The following is a 23651-nucleotide window of genomic DNA, read 5'->3' on the forward strand; positions in this document are numbered from 1 at the left end:
TAACATTTAGTGAAAAAAGAAAATGAGTGATCCCACAAGGACTTAGTGGGTTGCATGGCTTCACCAATACAAAATGGAGGAAAACTTAAAATTATCTATTTTAGTAACTCATCACTGATGTATATAAAATATATCTCAATAAATCTGTCAAGAATGAACTGGCACTAAAATATTTAAGATTTGTTACACAGGGAAAAACTGGCTAGCTGTACATTATTGTATGAACTCACTGCACCATAGTAAACTACTTACACTGGTGCTATATTTTGATTTTCTAATTTCTTCCACTAATATTATTTCATCAATTTAAAAATGGTTTTATTCCCTTGATTTCATTGCTCAAAAAAAAAAAAAAAGCAGGCTTAGTGTTTCAGTGACTTATTTAAGATTATAACACATAACCATTGGCAATAATCCTCTACCCCTTGCTAGCTGGTAAAAGGCTTGGTCACTGGATCATATTTGCCTTTCTCTTCAGTGTAATGCCTGATCTGAAGTCTGCTGCCAGTGAATTCCCTTGTAATGTTTTTAATCCTCCTCTATGTTCACAGATTTAAATCATTCACCTTTTTTATATATCCTTTTTTATATATCCACAGCAGTGAGTATTATCCCTAAGAAAAACATAATGAATGCTATAGTAGAATTAAATATAGTAAACTGCTGTAAATATTATTCTAACTACATTTTTCTAAATGTTATGTGATCTCTGAAAATCACAAGTGTTTCATAAAGCCATCATTTAAAAAATAAACATGGAGGTTCAAATCCTTTAAGAATAACAATCTCAAATATTGAGGAATTCAAAATGAGCATATTAACAAAGGATTTTCTCCCTCATATTATCTCTAAAAACATGTTCAATCTTATAAAAGGCATTATAACAGATACATAGCATGAAATAAAGCTATGTACCTATTTTATAATTCATATAAGTTCTTTCATTTGTATTTGTTCACAAATAGTGTTTCAATACAGTGGCTGTTAAAGTATATCAATATGCTTATCAAAAGTGTGATGGTTGGCAGATAAAGGCAAGCTGCTACATTTGATATGCCCAAGCCAACATTCATCACAGAAGTTTATCTATAGTATTGATTAAGAATTCGGCAATTTTGTGCATATATTAGTTTTAAAACAAGCAGAATTAGAGTTTTTCTACAGAGATTTTTTTCGGTTTCTTATTAGAAAATAACTTAGCAGTAATTGTTGTCTTCTTATGGAACATAGCATTCTTTGCTAGTATAAAAAGATCTGGGGTTGCCAGAGGCAGCCATCAATTTATTGGACATCTAGTACAAGTGATAATTTTGAGACTTCTCATGGTGGCAGCAGAATGGAAAAAAAAAAAAAAAAACTACGAATCCTTTCAATTAGAGATAGTCCCATGTGAATGTATCAAAATCAAACAGTAGAAAAAATCAAAAGGGATAAACAGTTATTATCAGCTTTATTATCTTTAGTGCCTTAGAATTCAAATTGTAAAAGATGTGAAATAAATCATATACCTCCCCTAGCACTTAATTGAAGCATAAAGGAATTTATAATTGTATACTTATACACATATGACAAATAGACTACTTAGAAAAATACATTAAATACTTATGCATTAAAATAGTAATTTGATTAGTGCTATACAATTTTATACAGAAACAAAGTGGATGCCACATATAATAATGGATACCTTTAAAGGAGGGTTTGCTTTGGTTTATTAAAAGACACCATAGGAAAACCTACTGAAAATCATAATTTGCAATTTGTCAACATAAAGACAGGGTTCCTATAACCCAAGCATGAAGAATGAAAACAAACCTATTCTGTTTCTGTAATGGATTACAGTGATAAAACTAATATACTGCAGTCCTAGTGAAAGTTTTATGCTTTCTCTTCAATTAAAAGTATATTTGAGCATGCGCCATAATTCACCATATGGATCATTGTGAACTATCAGAAACAGAGTTGCTGGATGATGCATTTCTAGATTTCTTAAGGTAAATTATTCACTGAAGCTGTTTTCAAAGTAAAGGGTTTTGAAGAATTATATTGACTCCTCTTATAAAGGATTACAGAGCAGAGGGCTAAACTCACCAATGGGACTGATCTTTCTTAGCATTCTAATAAATAGATTTACTGGAAGATTAAGTAGCTGAACCAGTACTCTACACATAAATGCAAGGGAAATCAAATCTACAGACCTATGGCTATTAGTAGATTTCCTCCATTTTTCTTTCACCTTGAGAAAAATAGAAACATTACAAAATGTATCAGGTATTTTGGAGGGCAAATTATGTTATCAGGTGTTAAATTTGTTATCATAAATAATTTTGGCTTTTGGAAAGAAATCATGTGACATAAAAGCAAGAGTATCAGTGTAATCCAAGTAGTTACACACAAGCAATAATATATCAGCAGACAACTTTGTCTGATTCCAAAGTCAGTTCTTAAATTGTATGCAAAGAATGGCTCTTTACTGATTTCTGACTGATGAATTGGTAAATTTGAAAGTTTTGTTCTATAGCAAATAGCTAAATATAGAAGGCCAAATACATAGTTCCAAGGATATGGCTTTCCCAGTGTACTAACAGTATCCAAAGTGTTACACAGAGCCATTCAGTGTAGTTTGATTTAATCATACACTAATTTGAAAAATGCTTGATTTCACAGCGAATACTGTTTCAACTCATGACCTTTCTTTGCATGACAAGTAGTTAGCAGAATTTGTAAAATGTACTACAGTGATGCCTAAATTTGACTGACTCACTATAAGTTAATTACATCTTCTAACTCTGTGGAACTGATGTTACTTGTTTTGTTTTCAAAACCTGGATTTTAAAGCATATCTTTTTTGCATGAAGGGCCTATCATTATAAAACTGGAAGGCTTACAATCATAAGATAACTAGGGATGCTGTTAAAAGCACATTTGAAACTGTTTCAGGCTACCAATAACTGTCTCCACTTGGAAGTGTTTGCTGTAGAAAATTAATTCTGTTTTCAGAGCTGAGAAGTGAGATCTCTACCCTTACGAGGCAGGGAAGAACTGGAAATGCAGTGTATTTGCAAATGTGCAATTTCTTTAAAATGATGTGCAGCTCTATAGGAGGTTTGGGTTTCACAGAACTGAAAGTCTGATCTCATTCTGCAAATTTAATAAAGGGACAATACTATTTATTTTGTAATTTTTGCCATCTGTTTACTGTCATAATCATTGTGTAAACAAAGGAGAGAATTGGGGTGTGCCTAGAGTCATTACTAATGTGACATGTTACACTGGTGTGCACATTTGGTTTCTCTGATGATAGGCCATGAAAAATAACAACAACAATAATAATATTAATGATAATTTTCAGTATATTAATGCAATTTTTGAAAAGTAAAATGACAATACTATGCTTCTAAACTAGCAAGAAAACATTGTCATTGCATCCCTAAAACCAGTTGACAATTCTGAGAGACACTTTGTAGTCTTAGATGAGGCATTTGGGTTGCAAGCCTCTTCCAAAGGCCCAAGTCATAGAATTAGGGTCCCTAGCATGGTACTATTTGGTGGGGTAGAAACTTTCAAGAGGTGGGGTGTAGCCTGAGGACATTATGTCACTGGAGCACTGTCTTGAAAGGACTTATGGGATCTCAGCATCCTCCTTGATTTTTATTTATTTATTTATTTATTTTCCTCTCTGATGTGCCATGAAGTGATTGTTTTTGATTTTATTTACTATTCTCCTTGCTGAGGCAAAGTAATTGACACCCAGAGATAAAGGAGGAAAGGTTTACTTGGCTCACAGTTTGTAGAGGTTTCAGTCCATACTTGGCTGGCTCCAAGGCAGGTTGATGCATGGCAGGGGAACAACCTTACAAGGCTGCAGAAGATAGCAAAAGCAACACAAGAGGCTAAGAGAAGCCTCTTTCTGTCCCTTGTGTTCCATTCAGTCTACCAAGATTAGGGCAATGTTGATCCAATCAGTGTATTGATCTAGCAATCACTCATCCTTAATCCCAGCACCGTTCATCACAGCATTGCACTGGGAGTCAATCAGACGTTAGATTGAGCCAACTCTGAAAAACCCTATGAGAACATGAGGCTTTGTGGGGACGTTTAGACACAAACCATAACAGTTTTGCTGTGTCACATGAAGCTTTAAGAGAGAACCAAAAGTAACATGATTACCCAGTTGTGGACAAAAACCTCTAAAATTATGAACCAAAATAAATATTATCTGCTGACTCTTTATGTTGCTTTTTGTGTAACTGTCTGTGTTCAGAAAATCCTTGTCTATGTCTAAGTCTTCAAGAGTTGTACCTATTTTATCTTCCAAAAAATTGTTTCTATTTTAACGTTTAAAGGTCTGATCCATTTTTAATTTCAGTTTAGTGTATAGTGATACATTCTCTTTCTAGTTATCATCCAAAAAGTGTAAAATATACTACAGTGATACATGCAAACTGATAATTATGTGGTATAATTCATAAGAATGAAATCTTGGAATGGCCTGTATATTCATGAGCAGTTGAATGAATAAAGCAAGTGTGATATTTATAAATTAATGATTACTACTCATTCATCAAGATAAATGCTTGTAGGAAAAAGAATTTACCTTGAGACCATAATATTAAGAGAAATAAATCAGGCAAACAAAAGTATCAGATGGTTTCTCTTATATGAGAAACCTAAAATACAAAGAGCAAAATAGAGAGAGAGACTTTTTCCAAATGAGGAGAACTGAGAAACCAAGGGCAAAAGGAGGGAAGGAGGGGAAGACAATACAAAAATTAGGACTGATTTGAAATAAAACTAAATTTAAGCAAATTAACCACAAAACTCAAAAACAATGAAAACAAGCCTTTTCACATTATCAGGTTTTTTTTTTACTATTTACAAGTTGACTAAATTGATTTTACATAAAATTATCTTACTCTAGCATGTAAGTAAAAAGGTCAAAGAGGAAGAAAATTTGCTGATACTTTCACTAAGAGTAATTACAAATATAGATTTGTGCACCTTTGCTATGATGATATCTCTACACTAATCTTTTCTTAGAGACCTTCTGGCCTACAGAGATTATTGTAAGACTAGGAAATTGACATGTTAGACACTTTTGGAGATGAAATGTGCTTGAATGTTTGAAAAATGTTCATTTATATATAATTTTTCATGACTTACATGACTAAAACTATAATGATAGACAAAAGGGCAGCATATGACAGAGTTTCAAGTTACTAAAGTACAGTTTATCCAAAACAGAAAATGTTACTAATTGAAGGGTGATGTTTTTACTAATATATTAATATTTGCTCATGTAAAGGTGAATAATCAGTTGCTTTCTGTTGTTAAGCTAAATGATTTTAAAGCATCATATAGCTTAATTCAGCCTAATTAATATATTTTATTCTCAACTCATAATTCTTACTTCTTAGAGGAAAAATTTAATAATTGACACAATAAATTCCATGTATCAGAAGAGACAAATTTCAGTATCTTCAAGACATAAAGAAATGTTGAAGTTTAAGGTGATGAACATTGTATTTACACTAATCACTGTACATTGTGTATATAAATCCAAAGATCATATTTGCCTCATAAATATGTACAAGCATTGTTTGCCATTTAAATATAATCATGAAAAAATATAACAATTATTTCAAAGTTTATCACATTGAAATGGAAAAAAAATACCTGTACTAATGTTCAAAATAGGCCTTCCTCATAAATGCTTAACACAATGGTATATATTGAAATAATTTTTAAGTAAAAGCAGTATACAAGATGAATGAAGATAAGTCTCAGGATTGGGGATATAACTCAGTGGTAGGGTGCTTTCCTAGCAAGTGTAAAACCCTGGGTTTAATACCCAGCAGCGCTAAACAAAATAAATTTTAAAAGTTATTTCCCTTTTATTCACAGTGAACAACTTCTCTTCCTTTAACCTTATGCTCTTAAAATAATACTACATTTTCACAAACTGAGGCTTTCTTTTAAGGGGCCCTTAAAAAGTGAAAGAACATCACCAGATAATTATGCTTATTTATTAATTTTCACTATTAACTCTTTCCTTAATATGTTAACTTTAATAATTTAGTAATTAGATCTGTATGTATTATTTCATATTTTTGAGGTATCATACTCCAATGTTAATAGAATTTACAAACTGATTCTCTAACACTTGTATTTTTAAATAATTCAAATATAAATTAAAACATTTTTTATTATTGTTATCTTTTAAATTCATTGTCTTTGAGCTAAATTACTTCCATTTTGAGACAATAAATGAAACTCTTTCTTCAGGGGGATATTATTAGTGAATAGATATAAGACAGTATTTAATTTGGATTCTGGTTGAATCTTATATAATGATCCCCCAATCACCAAAACCTGAAAAACATTGTAAGATACAAATTTACATTCTCAAGATTCCTGATTGTTAAATAACATAAAATTAATAAAATAAATTTATTTTTATTTGGTAAGTGACATGTTTGAACCTACAAAATTGTTCTGTGACAGACATCTCAGAAATATCTACCTTTTACGCAAACTTACCTCTTGGTTGTATCATTTTATCTCTCACATCTGACAAAAAATGCTTTCTCTCTGCTCTAAATTATCCAAAACATGTTGTGAGTATTGCATTGTTGTGCTTTATGAAGTACTCTTTGCAAATTGTAGGTAGCCACATTTTTTCATTTGTTCATTTTTTGAATGCAGTCTTCAGAAAACACTCGTTAGGGAGTTTAAGAAATGCTTACTCACCTTCCCTGTTCAGCTATGTGCTGCAACCCAAACATAATGAACATGACTTCAGTCATCTGAACACCAGATTTTTCTAACAAATCACCACTGAAATGCCAGAAAGATGCCCCATGCTGAGGACGCAGGACAAAGCCATGGGGAGCTCTCTTCACTTCTGCCTGGCCAAGCCCCTTTCAGTCCCCATCTCCCAGAACTGTAGCTCATTAGGAATGGTGGAGAAGCACTAATTACATTGAACCTCACAATGTGGAATCTTCAAATTTACTTTACCATGCTGTTGAGGTGCTTTTACCATTGGATTGGACACTCAGTAACCTGTATCCTATTCAGAGCACAGATACTTTATCATTTTGCAGTCTTTTATGCTCATAGATTCCTTGTGCCTTCATTTATATTTTATTGGGATAGTTCACTATTTTGTTTCATTTTTTAATTTATTTTTGATACTTGGATTGAACTCACAACCTCACACTTGCAAGGTTGGTGCCATGCCACTGAGCCATGTCCTTGGCTCCAGTTCTTCACTTTTTTAGTCAGTCAGAATATTTTAAAGAGTTTTCAAAAATGGCATCTTGCTAAGGGGTTGGGTGGAGTGCTAAGGAGTCTCTGTGGAGAAATCAGATTAGATGCTAGAATATGACAACATGGAAAGGGCCAGACAAATGGATAACAATTCTTATTAACCAAGGTGGTAACCAAAGGGAAAAATAAAACTAGTAAAAGGAAAGAAAAGTGCAGATGGAGAGCTGAAGCCTGATGTACTCACTGAGCCCCACTCCACGCTGCAGTAGGTGCACCCGGAGGATTTAGGGTCGTGCTGAGACTAAGGCTCCTGATAACAAGAGTCTGCAAATCTTACACCCTTAATGCGGCACACTAAACAATGGATCCAAGAGGAAAAGCTGTATTGGCTCTTGGAGAATGCTGGAAATTGAGACCTGGGACCCTGTGAAGCAGCCAAAGCTACTTGGCTGTGCTGGAGGAGACTGCGAGAAGCTTTGGAGCTTGGAAGCTGGACACCATGCAGTTTTCTGACTGATCCATGCTATGCTAGGAATGTAGTGAAGACAAGTGGTTCAGTGTGCAGTGGACCCAAGATGAAGATCTGCATTGAGTCCTGTGAGTACTAGGGACTGGGTAACATGGGTGCTGTTGCTGGCTGGAGGACATCTTGGAACTGGGCAGAGCTCACCACCACAGCAGCATCAGTGACACAGAGAGGACTGATGGAGACATCTTGGAGTTGGGCAGAGCCCCTGCCTTGGTGACATCAGACAGTCGCCCCTGGCACAGAGGTCTGGTGGAGGACAGCAGGGATTTGGGCAGAGCCCTGTGCTGCAGTGACATTAGTCAGCTGCTTCTGGCACAGAGAGAACTGGCAGGATCTGCTGGGGCTGAACCACACCTCTGGTTGGGACCCAATAAGCAGATACAAAATAGTCACAACTCTGTGATGTCCACAAGGTACAGCCTAACTTGCAGATTGACTGGCACAGAGGCTGGAAGCTAGCCTGCACCGTTCCTGCATCCCTGCCTACCTCAGATAAGGCAAATTGGGGAGGGCAGCAAAATCTCTAGTCAGCACACTTCAAAAAGGCCCTAAGCAATATGGAGAGGGCCAGAGACCCACCAGGACACACCAGCCTGAAAGAAACCAGAAACATGACAAGACATAGAAATTAAAAAAAAAAAAATCTCTAGCTGCTGAACATGGGAAAATAAGCCCAAGAGAATTAAACACAGAAGAGAACCAGCACAGTAACCATCCAATACTAGACACAGCATCAGCTAAAATAAAGAAACACCTTCATGACCTCATAGATGAGTTCAAAACTGTACTTCTGATCCAAAGGAAGCAAATATAAAGAAATTAATTAAAGAAATGATAAGACCCACCCAAGAGAACACAGATGGAAGAATGGAGGAAATCAGAAAAGAAAGAGAAACCTCTGAAGAAGAATTTAAACATAACCTAGAATACATGAAACAGATCCGAAGAGATTACCAGGAAACTAAAAACTCCATTGAACACTGGCAAAATGCCTTGACAGAAACTAAAGTTAGCCTTTTGAAACTTGAAGGGAGATTTATGATATATGAGTGTGAAAGAAAAGGCCTCTTAAAAATAATGAGGAACCAAGAAGAAAAATTCAAAGGCTAGAAAATGACAAAAGTATATATAACTTAATAATAAAGCACGTGAGCAAGGAAGCAGGAGCAACCAAAAATGAACTACAAAGAATATTCACAGATATATTAAAGGAAAACTTCCCAAGCATAGGAAAAAGAAATGACATCCAGATAAAAGAGGCATGCAGAACTCCAGCTACCTACAACCGAAACAGATCTACACCCAGACATACAATAATCAAGATTCCAGAAATTCACCAAAAGAACAGAATACTAAAAGCAACCAGGGAAAACAAGAAGATAAACTACAAGTGGGAAAATTTTCAAAATAACAGCAGACTAATCAACACAAACTCTCAAATCGAGAAGGGCCTGGGGGGAAACATCCCAAACCCTGAAAGAAAATACTGATATACCAGCAAAATTCTCTCTCAAAATTAATGGAGAAATAAGATGTTTCCAAGACAATGAGGAACTCTGGGAGTTCATGGCCACCAACCCAGCTCTACAGAGAATGCTGAAGGACATTCCAGAGAGAGAGAAGCAGGGATACCAGGATTCCAGCAACAGTGGCAGAAAAGCCTCAATGAAAGGGGCAGACAGTGGAATGAGGGAGTAAGATGGACAAATTATAGCAGTAAAGTGGAGTAGCATACATGAGGCAGAGATGGTAAACTACAATATTTAGTATAGATAGCTTTGATACATTATTAAAAAAAAGGAGGAGGTCATTGTTAATAGTGTATCAGGATTTAAAAGTCACAGTAGTCTTATCTCTCTGTTTAGTTTGAATTTATTTTGTTCCAGCCTGTCCACTCATATCAGATTTGAGGGCACAGACATCTGACCCAAAAATAGCAGGTTATACTGTGGTAACTATCCTTAATTTCCTATTAACTTAAACTGAAACCCTGTATTACTTACTTTGTCTTACTATGACTGATCTTATTTGAATCTGATTTGTTAGACCATGATTTTGCTTTGACTGCTTTTATTTGAATTTGGTATGCTTGATAATATCAATCCTAAAAGTAGAGGCAACTACTCTGAAGATGACAAGATATGAAAGATACCTTACCAGTTTTGATTATTAACAGCTCTTAAGTCCTACAATGTTTTCAAAGTTGTGTTTTTATAAAAATAGCTATGTAATACTATGCTTAACTATATTAAGGCTAATGATGTGGACAAGTCTATTGAAAATAACAAGAGAAAGCATAGTAACTATGGTAGATCACCTAATATTGTGGTCTTCTGTGTCTTTTTCATTGCATGTTTTTCTAGGAATTTGATTTTCTGTCTTGTTATGATTTGGTTTTCCCTATAATACAGAAAGGATAGATATACATGTAGAAATTCACACTTGGGAAGATTTTTTAAAACTATTTACAGGAACAGATTATATAATGCAAGATGTAATGAACAGATACTCCGAAGAAGAGACACTAAGAAACCCAATACTAATTCTGTAGCATTATGATATAAAATCTAGCACTTTATTATTCACTGTTCAGAATGATATTAGTCTAGTCTCTTAAGTTCAATTTCAGCATAAGTAAAATAAGGACAGCTACTACGAAAACAATGAGAGACACTATGGTATTCATTATTGTCTTCCCCAGTGTCAGATCTTGAAGACCTAAAAAGCCTTTATCATCCTGTAATGATTTGATTAGTTCTATAATATGCAGTATGTATTTAATGTGTGTGAGGATGGGGACAATTATTTGGAAGAAACTAGAGACAATCAGACAAACAGTGAAGATCTCCAGTTGACTTGCTTTGAAATTTGCATTTCTTTAAATTGTTTCTTTCTGAAATGTTTGTTCTGTTTTGATATGTTTAATATTACCCTCTTTAAGATAAAAAAAAAAAAAAAAAACTAGTGTGTAGGACTGATAACCATATTACTAAGTTTTTGTTAGATCATTGAGCAGAACTGTTGGCAGTGTCACTATTTGAATGTTACTTTACATACTTTAATTTTGTAACCTGAACAACTATTTCTAAGATGACAATATGTAACTTATCAACCGGTGATTTCTTAACATTTTTTTTCTGTATTATTTCTACCCTTTTTTTCTCCATGTATTATTTTTTTTCTTTCTCTTTAAATAAAAAAAGTAAAGCATTAAAAACGAATATTTTAAATAAGTTTAGAATGTTTCATGATATTCTAGGGGTATGAAAACACAGATATAAAGCCATGGATATAGGTCAGTAGCAAAGCTCCTGTCTGGCTATCATGAGGTCCTGAGTTCAATTCCCAGTAACCCTCAAAAAAGAAAAAAAATGGACATTAAAAAATTATATAGCAAAGGGTTTCATCTAGTTGAACAGAAAAATAAGCAAGTCAGTAATTGGAGGAAAATACAATACTCCAGTGACTTACTGTAAAAGCACGCACTTTTCCTTAGTTCCTTTTTTCCCATCTGTACTGTTTAATTACTGTAACATTGCAAAATTGATGTTTTGAAATGTGCCCTCACCCTCTTTAACATTAGGAATATCTAGGGAAAAAAGGCAGCTTGATGCTGGGATTTGTGTGGGACTGTGGCTTTCACGAGATGTGTTGATGTGGGATCTCTGGACTCAGGGCCAGCACTGTTGGCCATCTAAGCCCGCAGCAGGGTTCACGGAAAGCAGCGCCCTGCAGTCCGGACAGGGGTTACCCAGGTGCACCTCACACCTGCCACCTAGGGCTGCACCCAACGTGTCCAACGTTTTCTCCTCCTCCTGTAACGTCCCCGACAATAACAAGCTCCCTGGGGAAAATGCGGCACAGGAAGCAGGCCTGTCTTCCTCGTTTAAGGCTGACGCATAGTAGGACCCTCGAGAATGAAAAGCACTGAAACTCTGAGATACTGTGTGCTCTTTTAGTGTAAGGCAGTCGCTTTCAACCGGGGAAATTTTAAATGTCAGGAATATTTTCTCATATCTGTGTCATCTATATCTATATCCATATCTGTCTATGTCTGTCTACATCCACATCTACATCTACATCAACTGTATCTATATGTACATCTGTATCATCTGTGTATCTGTATATCTGTATCTGTGTCTGTGTCTGTATCTGTAGCTGTACCTGTATCTAACTATATCTACAGATTATTCATCTACAGTTTGTGTTTCGTGGATCAGCATAATGACCTGCACATACTAGACAAGGCCTCTAATGCTGAGCTATACTTGCAGCCCTAGAAATATTTTTGATTGTCATAACTCAGAGACTGAAGTTGGAGCCTAATACATACAGACCAGGAATTCTGGCAAGCATTCTACAATAAACAAGACCGTCCCCCTTAGAAATGAATTAAATGACCCCAGAAGTCAGTGGCACCACTATTAAACAAACTCATGTATTGGTTTTCTATGTTCGCCCTAACAGAACTGCAGAGGCTGAGTGCTGAGCAGCAGAAGTTAGTTTTCCATAGCTCTTGAGGCTGAGTGTTACATAATGTTTAACAATGTGATATAAAATATAGAATATATAAATAACACATAGTTGTGTTATTAAATATATAAATATTCAATTTATGAAACACTGTTTATGCATTAAACATACATAAAACTACTGCAAAATTGTGTGGTGCATTCTAGATACTTCTGAAGGGACAGCAGTGCATCATTGGAGGTGTCAACTGTGAGTAAAAAAAAAAAAAAAAACTAAAATTACAACTTGACCAAGCTAAATAAATATGCAAAGTGATTTTCAGTATACCTTTCTAACACAGCAGATGACTAATGCATATTGATTTATTTTCTATTTTTCATACCAATTCTGTGTACACAATAGCTAAGAGAAATTGGACCATAGAAAAATTTATACCAGTCATTGTCATACAAAGTAAAATTGAACATTCATTTCTGTTGTTAACAGTACCTGAGACTGATTTAACTCAGGTCATTCGCACTAACACTCATCCTCAGCATCTTTTATTTTGCTATTGTTCCCTTAATGCTGCTAAGTTGCTCAGGCAGGGCTTGAAGACGCTGTTCCTCGGCCCCAGTCTCCAAAGTGTTGCTGCCAATGAAGAGATTTTCTCATTATTTAAATCAGAATGTAATAACAGTTTTTGAACCCAAGTGTGCTACTGAATTTCTCTTGTGGAATTAGTTTTCATAGCTGTTTTGATAATAAGTTTTGAATTTCTTTATCAGAATTTCATGTTTTGCATGTCATTGTATATCTAGTATTATAGCTTCTCATACACAATCATAAAATCTATAAAATTTGTATAGATACAGTTTGAGTTATAGAAACAGGTCATAAACCATGCTATTAATTTAAAATGAATTAGTTTAATAATACAATCATTTCATGAATAACTATGATCTTATTATCATTACAGTTATAGGATTTTAGAGACATGAGCAAAAAATTGAAAATCAAGCATTTTTGACTACATATTTTTGTTTTTAACCACAGTAATGCCAGACAAATATACTAAACTTTGGATAAACATTAATTTTAATTGCAGAAAATATACTCATGCCCAATTGATAAATGAAGTGGTCAAAGATATTATCAGCAAAGTGACTTGAGAAATGTAATTATTTTTATAACTTCAAAATTAAAGAGACTGAGAAACGATACCAAAGTCAGATGATCAGAAATCTCAATATTTACTCCATCAGTACACTAAATATCAAATTTTGAAATTCTAGTTTTTTACAGAAATCATTAATAGCAATCCCTTTAGTCACCATATGTGTTTTCATGCCAATGTTCATACATTTTGAAAATAAAAGTTCAGCACAGACATGCTTGGGATTAATGAAATATTTTAACCAGGATCACAGTCATTCCAAACAAGTGTTAATAATAATCATCTTATCCAGATATTTAGCATTTACTTACAGTCATGATATTAATTGGTAATACCATTAGAATGATGGTCATACACAATCTGAAACTTTGCTTTTTTCTGTCAATTATAGGAAACAAATATAAATTCTCTACAAGGGTAAACCTAAGATCAATTTCCAGTTATTTGTCTACCTTAACTGTGTTTGAAACAGCTATTTATTTTGCTTGATACATACATTCTTTTTGGCTTCCAGGAAACCAAACTCTCCTGCCTGTCTTCCTAATTTATTCTCACTCCTCGGGCTATTTTCCTTTGCCCACTAAGAAGCTGCTAAAGTTGGAGACCTTGATTTTCTTTTTACTCTCTGCCCACAACCACTCTTCTGACAATATCTTCTAATGTTTGGATCTCAGTGTCATCTACAGGTCCATAAATGGAAAAATAGATATTTCCTGTAAGACTTAGATTCCAAACTCATATTTATATGGTTATGAATTGCCTAATAATAAATACACCTTAAGATATATCAGTGAGTTAGTTTGTTGTAGAACCACCATAGTCTGTTACACAGATTAAGATGCCTGTATCAGCAATATTATATGGTGAAATCTTGTGTGGCTGCCCCCACACAAGGGTCTCATTGATTGAAATGCCATTTTATGGTGCACCACTGTGAAATACCCCACTTCACCTTCCTCAACCACTTCACTAAGCTGAAATGTTCCTTTTGACTGCCCAAGGCAAAGGATTTGCAGTTATTCCCTTCATTAATCTTTTCCATGTACCTTGCCCACATTTTTCTCCTGCTAAGTTTGATGGTGCATCCAAATCCGCCCTTGGGTTTTCTACTTGTGTTGTTTGTTACCATACTCACACTGTCTGCTGCATCAATCAGCTTTTGTTAAAAACCATGATTTCAGCTTGTGTTTCTTATCTTAAAACAATCTTGAAAGAGGATAATTTGTTTTAAAAAGTTTATTTACTCACAGTTGTAGAATTTGAGAGGACGAAGGTCAGGGTCTGCATCTAGTGTGGGGTTTCATGTTGGTTGGTCGTGTGCAGAATCCTGAAGCGATACAGACCAACACAGGGTGGAACGCATTGCAAGCCTTCTGTGGAATGCATGCTTTTGTAGCATACCCACCACACTGCTGACCCACAACTCCAAGAGATGACTCCACTCATGAAGAAAGAGTCCTCCTGACCTGATCATTTCCCTAAGGTCCCATCTTCACATACTACGAATGTAGGAATTTGGGGACTAAATTTCCAACATCAGTTTCAATGGAAAAATATTATATCATAACAATTATCAACCAAAGGAACAGAGAGCAATAAGCACTGACAAATCTGTATATATAGTTGTTGTGATGCTGCTCCAAGGCATGGTGATCCAGTAGGGTTCCGGTTCAGCTCAGCGACTCTGCTCCCTCATCTCCTGCTCTTCCTCACAGCTGGCTGGCCAACTGAGACCTTTATGTTTAATAGTCACTAAGGAAGCGTAAAATGGGACCACACAAACTGTCTAAGGCTACTGCCAGTTGATAGCACAAACCTGTAATCCCAGGCGCTCAGGAGGCTGAGGCGAATCACAAGTTCCAGGCCAGCCTGGGTGACAGAGCGAGACAAATAGAAAGATGTCATAACTGTAACTTCAAAGCTGGCTAAGCCCAGCTTTAAGAAGTGATAATATACTCCTGGGGAGAAATGAAGGTAAGACGCTGAGTCTTTCATGGCATCAGACAGAGAGTCATATCTCTGAATTACCTTACAACTATCTAGAATAGGAATCTTCCCTGGCCAATTTTGAGGAACTTGTTTCCTTCTGAAATAATCAATATTATTAGCAGGAGGGGATAAATCTGCTTAGTCAGGTCGTGGCCACAGAACAAACCAAGTGGCTTGGATAGTGTAGGGCAAATGAATATTTCCAAAATAGAACATGTAAAGGATTTCTTGTTCTGTAGATGCAAAGGAACTTGATAATCCTTAACTAATATTCTAAGAGTAAAATAAATGAAATGAGCAAAACTCAAAGCTGTAATAAGGAAAACTTTAGCACTTTCCTTTAGAGTGTTTTCCAATAATTCTGTGGGGGAAAATGCTCATAAATATATAAACAGTTATATACACATAGTTACAGAGATTTTATTTGAGTATTTACATATTATTTCTTAATATACTTCACTTAATGTTTTTACTAGAAAATAATATGATTAGAAATAAACAAAACATTTCCTCTTGCATGTTTTAAAAGGAATTAGTATTGTATTCTGCATTAAAAATTAATTGGTAATATTTTTATCTTAAATGGTTTAGTTTAGACATTCACAATAAACTTCAAGTTTAAAAACCTTTTAATACTTTTATGCTACTTCTTGGAATATTTTCTAGGCATTTACATAGTAGCCTCCTTCTGGGAAAAAGATAGTTTTATTATTGTTTTGGAAAGGCTTGTACAGCATTTTGCAAAACATACTGCTGACAGTCTTAATTTTCAACTCTATCAGTTTTACACGGCAGAGCATGTCAAAGCCTTGTGATTATTTTATAAACACATGGCTCTTTCTTAAGAATGAATGACAATTATAAATTCTTACAATGTAAAGGGTTCCATAATCACTCTGTGCCTTGTGTGACATAAATACAGTTTGTGTAATAAATCAGATTTACTGCCCATTAGAAGCCTGGGATGCTGGGATGCCCTATATTAGCAGTCATATCTTCATGGTGCAGTTCTTCCCCTCAATGGCTGCAGCTTGTGAATACATAAATAAAGACCAGGTAATGGTGAAGCGTGAAATGCAGGCCAGTTGGTTTAAAATAACATTATTACCTTTCATTCAGCAGTTGTTGTAGTGGAATTCTGTGGAAGGAAAATCCCAGCATCTCCAGCATGGAAAACTTATATTTGTCATAAACTATAAGTATAGTTGTTTTAGAGAGGTGGTTGGCATTAAGAGTGTGCAAATTACCCAGTTATATTTGTTCTTAAAATGACTGGAATTTAAGCAGTTCGCTGAGCGTGACAAGACCCCTGAAGCCTCTAAACCTCATTGTGCTTCCTCTCCTGCAGCAGTGAGGGCTCACTCAGAGAGGATTTCAGTACAAATGTGCAGAATGCATCTCAAATCAGACTTGGGTTCAAGCAGCCGCGCAGGCATATGTCTTTCATGTTGGTTCAGGAGAAAAAAACACCCTTGTCACAATTCTGTCCTCCTCCTCCAGTTCTGAAACGGCTCAGCACTGTCAAGATGCACCTTTACCAAAGTCCCTTTAAAATTCCGATAGAAAGTATTTTTTTTTCTCAGACTTTATTGAAATAGATAAGAAATCGGAAAATGAGTTGAAAGCCCAATTTGTTTACGTCTGAACTAAAGACAGGGATAATGCACAAATACACAGCCACAAAACGAGAAAGAGAGTGATTAAAAAATAAAATAAAATATTCTCCTACACCTGTCAACTTTTCACAAAAGTGGTGCTAACTAAACACTGCTTCAAGCCTTCAGCCCTTTATTCTGTGTCTCATTTAATATTTATTGGGCACCAATCTTGTGTCAGGCACATTACTCTGGTTGAGTCCTCATCACTCTAAAAGTTGGTTCATTTTAGATACTTGTCAGAGAAGCAGACATTGCAGTGTGAAGCAGCACTGACTGCGAATGGATCAAGGTAGATTAAGGGCTCCGGAGGGAGGGATCCCCAGCCCACACACAGTGTGAGACTCAGGAACACTGCAGCGCATTCTGCAAACTCTCATTTGTACCAAACAGACTGGGATGTTGAAATATTGGCATTCCATCAGATATTTCTTTTGACTTTATCTCTATTTTCTGGTACTTAAAAAATCTCAGGTTCAACTGCCAGGTAGGACCAGTCTGGAAAGGTCACCTAATAATCAGATCACACAGGTGGAGAGATCTGATGAGAAATTAGAAGTGTGAAGAATGGAGAAATAGCAATGTTTGATCAGCACCATCCATGTGGCAGACACATGGTCCACATGTCTCGTGTACAAGATGTTCTGTAATAGTCATTTTAGGCATATGATAAAAAATTATTGCACTGATAGATAAATAATTAAAGCAAGAAGACTATTTTAAACAATATACAGATGGTTTCAAATAATGTGAGTTAGGAAATTAAGTCCAAGTTAAGAAAATTTTGTCAGACTCTAAAACAAGTATTTTCAGTAAACAGAAGTATGAATTTTGGAATGCCTTGATATTATAGAATTTTCTCTTGAAAAATATTTCCCACTCAATCCCCAAAAGAAAGAAAGAAACTCCAACTTTCTAGTCTTAATCTGAAGTTCCACAGAGTTCATATAACTGATAAAAGAACAGGAATAAAAGGAATAGAAGTGTATTGTCAGTTCTGAAGTAGATCTGTAACTTGAATACATTTTAAGCTTCTCATGCTATTTTTCTACGTGTCAACCCATTGTGATAATTGAAGAAATTATGTGCTACATTATATGTAAACCTTGAAACAAAGAAAGTCAGAAATATAATTCCCTTTCCTAGAAACTTATGATCCTGGATTGGGTTAATGATATCAAATAATTCAAATCACTCCATCTTTACTAATACAACCCATGTATCAGACCACATGGCATTTGAATTAGTTTTCCATCACTACTATAACAAATTAGCATAAAGGTAGCCAGCAAGGTGTTTGTGAGGCGGGTTCCCTATACAGGCTTTTAGAATACATATTTATTTGCCTTTATAAACTTCTAGAAGTTTCCTACATCACTCGTTGTGACCTGTACTTCGATTTCCAAAGGTATTTATCTAAAATTCTGTTTATTTTCTTAGTATTTTCTCTTGCTGAACTTGACCCTGCTGCCTCTTTCTTGCAAGGACTCTTGAACTAACATTGAATCCATCTGGGTAATCCAGAGTAATTTCCCAGCTTAAGATCATTATCACCTTGGCAAAACTACTTTTTTAAAAATCACATGTGATAAGCTATGCGATTACAACCTTCAATGTTATATACATTAATAAAGGAGAAATCGTAAAATTCAAAGCATTAACGTTCCTGTAATTTCACATAATCTTAAATCTTGCAACTCACTGTTGCTAATTCTTTACCCAAAAAAGCCACACTCTCCACACTTTGACCTTGTTTTTCTCATATGCTGAGGCTTTTCAGAACTGCAATTTATGCAGCCTAAAATATTCTGATCTCTTCAGTACTTCTTTTGAAGAAGATATATGCCAAAATTTTCATTAAAATTTTACTTGCATGGTTAGTTTAATGCCCCCGATTCAACTGAAAGTCTAGGATGACAGGGAACATGTCTTGTATTAAAAAGTAAATACAACTGTAATTGTTCAATGAATTAAATAATTTATGAACATAAGTGGAACTCTTACAGTGTATTATAAACTGTGAGAATTACAGAAATGTACTCAAAGTTTAAGTTATAGTGCATTCTCTTTTCTGCAATACAAGAGAAGGCTCAATTCTTATTTTAATAGTGAAGATACTGTAAGACTAAAATAAGAAAATACTGTGTGTAAACTCAGAAAAAGTCAATGTTCTGTGTGTCCCCAAAGCAAAACCTTCTGAATCCCTCCCTGGAGCCTGAAAGCTTCTCATCCATTAAGGTGATAACTTCACTAGTCTTGGATCTTACCTTCTGACTAAAAAAACTGATTGTGTTATATCTCTGAGATGTGATTTACATGAAAACTGAGTATAAGTTAAATGCCAATATGTTGTTTAAAATGAGATGCATGACTGCCCTGCAATAGTGAAGTTCATGGAAGTGGCCCATTCTTTACCTCTCAGTGGGTGACCATGCAAGGAAGCCAATTCAAATTTTGCTTTGTGAACACAGGTTCTAGATAAAGTGAATAAGTGTTCATAAAATTATTACGAAGGAAAAATACAGATTATTTAAAAGGTTCTTTATATGCAACCCTGGACCTCAGCTGACTGGAGATCTGTCAAATCAGAGCACAGTTTATTTGGAGGCTGAATGAGTATAGATGTATTTGTTCTACTTTCCTTTCTTGTGCTTATTTAAGCTGAGTGATATGCTCTGTTGTAACCATTCTTATCCAGTTAGCATACTTTTACTCAGCGTTAATCATTTTAGGATTACTGGCCATTTCCTCCATCTAAAATATTTTACATATTTTTTCTTTAATCAGTTTGTCTTATTGTTTATAGTTTTCTCTCTAAAGGTAATAATTACTAAGTTTATCTAGAAGACATTGAAAACAGTGTTCTCTTTTTTGGAATTCTTAGTTTTATATCATCCTTATGATTACTAAATATTTTCTTGTGCAGATAACATCTAGAAAACTGGATATTCTGAAAAGATAATTCATCAAGAGTATCACCCAAATTATGTGTCCAGCTTCTTAAGCTCTGTGAAATACCCCGAATGGACAACTGTTTTGAAGTGAATATTGCTAACATTTTAGAAGAGTCAGTGACTTCCGCATAACAGATCACCAAGGAAACTCTCTGTTGTTTGTGCAATGAAAAATGAGTCAAGATCTCATTTCATAAAATTTTCATTTTCTCAAAAAGAATCAATAAATTTTTAAGCAAATAAGCAGGACAAAAATACTATACAAAATATTTTCTTTGAGATTAATTTGAAGAAACACATTTTAGAGGTCTGTTTACCAAAGATTTTTCTGAACAAGTGATAATTCAGAAAAAATACAAATGAGACATTGGCAGCCACGTGGCCATTACAGCTAAGAAAAGATACAACACAACCTCCAATTGCCTTGTGGGATACCAAAAGGTTTATTAACCAAGAGAAATTATTAGTAAACAGGAAATATTATTTTCACCAGGCATGGTGATTGATACCTATAATTCCAGCCATTCAAGAAGCTGAGCCAGGAAGATCACAAGTTCAAGTATGTCTAGAGCAACTTATGAGATATCTCAAAATAAAAAACCGGAGGATGTAGCTCAGGGTGAGATCACTGGCATAAAAGGTTTAATCCCCTATATTGCAAAAAAGCCACCACAACTAAAAACATGATAATTGTTTTGAGAGAGAAGGACTGAAGACAGGAAATACATCACATCAGCTTTAGCAGCTCATGACCAAGGGTTTGATTTTTTTGTTGTTGTTTTCATGCCAGTAAAAACATTGCATTGATCAGTGAAAGAATCTTCTTTGAGGTTTTTAAGGACGGCTTGCCCACTTCTGATGAGCAGAGGTGAGGAGGAGAGAGTCCTACAGGAGGCCGGTGTGGATAACAGGAGTTCCAGCCCTGGCTAGAAGTGCAGTGGTGGCCTTGGACAAGTTTCAAATGCACTTAGTGTCGGAAAGGAGGGCAGACCTCTTGTCACCTAGAAACCTGATGGAAGGAAGAGGACAGAAAGGCTGTCCCTGCTCTTAGGAATCAGCCCTTGTCTGCAGCCCCTGGAGGTAAGTGCAGAGGGACTACACAATCTAAAGATGTAACACCCTGTTTAATGATGTATTTGTCAGCTATGGGTAATCACATTTCCCCGGACCTTGACATTCCAAGCTCCCTGAATGTGCTTTCTTCTGCCTCTCACAATTCTACTTATTTTTTTAGGAATTAAAGTAAAAGGAAATCACTAGTAAAACTGTCCAAATCCTATAAAATGGACAATTCCTCTCACCCTTCAGCATGTTCAAGCACTCTGATTTAAAGAACACGTTGTACTCATAGGACGATACATTGCGGTCAACTGAGTAATTGATCATCTTCTCTACTAACTATGCAACTACTCAGAACATCAGTATTGATTTGCACCCTGGTTCTTTATAGTTTAGTGTTTTTATACTTTATAATTACACTTTATATTGTAGAAGTTCAGAAAGGGTACAAAGTAATAAGTAGAATAATTAGGAAATTAGAATGTGTTTGGAACAAGTAAAATAATGTTTCAAAGTTAGACCCACTGTTTTTGTTAACATATGATATGTAGCACATTAAAATTCATTGTTTTAGGGGATGATACAGTCCATGTTGTGTGTTGTTGCTGCTGTCATTGATGCTGCTTAAGTCAGTTATGTGTGAGTGCCCTTTGGAAGAATTGGACCATGGAAGGCAGCCTGCATTTACTTGATTACGTCTTCCTTTTGTAGTTAGACCTGGGCTCATCTTCACACAGAAGGATGATCTAGTTGCAGAAATCTGGCTCCAAGGTGGGTCTTTCTTTGTTTCTCCAGCTTTTTCCATGGGCTACCTCCTGCCTCAGTACCTGCATGGGAGCAGATGAAGGCAGTCACCATCGACAAATTTTCTGTGGTTTTGACCAAGCTGTGTTTGCATCTCACCATTGTTCAATCGTCACTGCCTTTGCCTTTCCATACTATATTCTACAATCTAGTACAGGATTTCTTAACACTTATTTTCCCACTAAGTCTTGTGCTTAGCAACCTCTGTCTCAGTCCTTACAAGGGTACATGATTTCAGGCACAAATCTACTAAAAGAAGCAAAATCTTTATGTAAAACAGTCATCACAACATTAAAGCACGCTGTTCCATTAGCTTTACACACAGGAACACTGAAAAAAGTACATTCAGTCAAAATAATTTTAAAGCAGTTTTTGACCAACATTTATATGTTTTGAAACACTTTCCAAGAGCTACCCTACACATACATAATTTGCCTTAATTTCTATCCCTTACATTAGAAAAGCCTAAATCACATGTGCATGGTGTTTAAAATGGTTGCAAGCAAGTATAGATATTGATATCCAGGTAAATTACAGATATTCACCAATTATTTGAATAAATAAAGCTGAAATTTATGTGCCAAAATCTAATGAAAACAATCACTGATGGAAAATTTGGTTGCTTTTGCCTTCTTCAAGTTTATCCAGTATTATATCATCAAGTGCACTCTGTAGTGCACTTAGAAAATTCTCAAACTGTTGCTTAAATAAGTCCTGGCTTCCTGTCACTCAAACACAAGCTACTATTTGGGACAAAAGAGTGGGTAGGAAGAGCTAGGTTTATTATAGGGCCAGGACATTAGAAGACAGATGGGCTAAACCCTGACCCCATCTTGGGGTACCCCGGGGTGCAAGTTCTTTTATAGGAAGGCAAAGGAGTAGCTGGGCAAAAGGCTGCCTGCTGAGGGGATCTTCATTACCCAGGGCTGTGTCCTGCTTTCTCATGGAAGCTTTCACTGGAACTTGGCCTCTTGGGAGTCTCTACTGTACAGTTCTTTTTAGCCAGACACATTTATAGAAGCAACAACTAAGGAGGGCCTTTCCAAAGGTCATCAGAAGTTCTGTGGTAGACTAAAGAAAGATTTAGCAGTTGACACTTTTTTCCCCCTGGTGGTTCTAGGGATCAAACCCTGAAGTTCTGAACCATCCAGTGAAATTCTCAGTCTTTTGTTAGTTCTTATTTTGAGACAGTTTCACAAAGTTGGCCAGACACTCCTGTGCATTTAATCCTTCTGCCTCAGCTTCCAAAGTAGGAAGGGTGGCCAGCAGATGAGACCCTGCCATTCCAGCGGCACTGTGGCCCCTGCAGGTGGGGTTTCTCTTCAGAGTTTAGAATGCTGGACTGTTTTGAGGGGTTGTGGAGGATCAAAGGGTGTGACAACATGGGGAAGGGTAGGGACAGGGACTCCTCCAAGGATAGCACACCCACAGAATGGTCAGTTACAAAATATTGGAGAATTCTCAGCCTCTTGAACCATTTCATAAAAGTATGGAGAGTTCATATTAAAATTTAAATGAGCTTTTGACCATAAAGAGAAATGTTAAGAATGCTCAGGATCCTGAATCTTTTGCTAACATGCACCTAACAGCTAACAGCTGAGAAAAACACTTCAAATTACAGAAATTGTCCTAACTCTATTCTGTATCAAGGTAAAGTTGAAAAAAAAAAAAAGATAGCCCTCTTTTGGAAATGTACCTTAGGCCATGGTGGTGGTGCATGATTAGAACCCAAGCACTTGAGAAGCAGGAGGACTGCTGAGAGT

This window comes from Cavia porcellus, unplaced genomic scaffold (assembly GCF_034190915.1).
Source record: "Cavia porcellus strain 051 isolate PalLab524CR breed Dunkin Hartley unplaced genomic scaffold, mCavPor4.1 scaffold_10, whole genome shotgun sequence".
NCBI classification, from domain to species: Eukaryota; Metazoa; Chordata; class Mammalia; order Rodentia; family Caviidae; genus Cavia; species Cavia porcellus.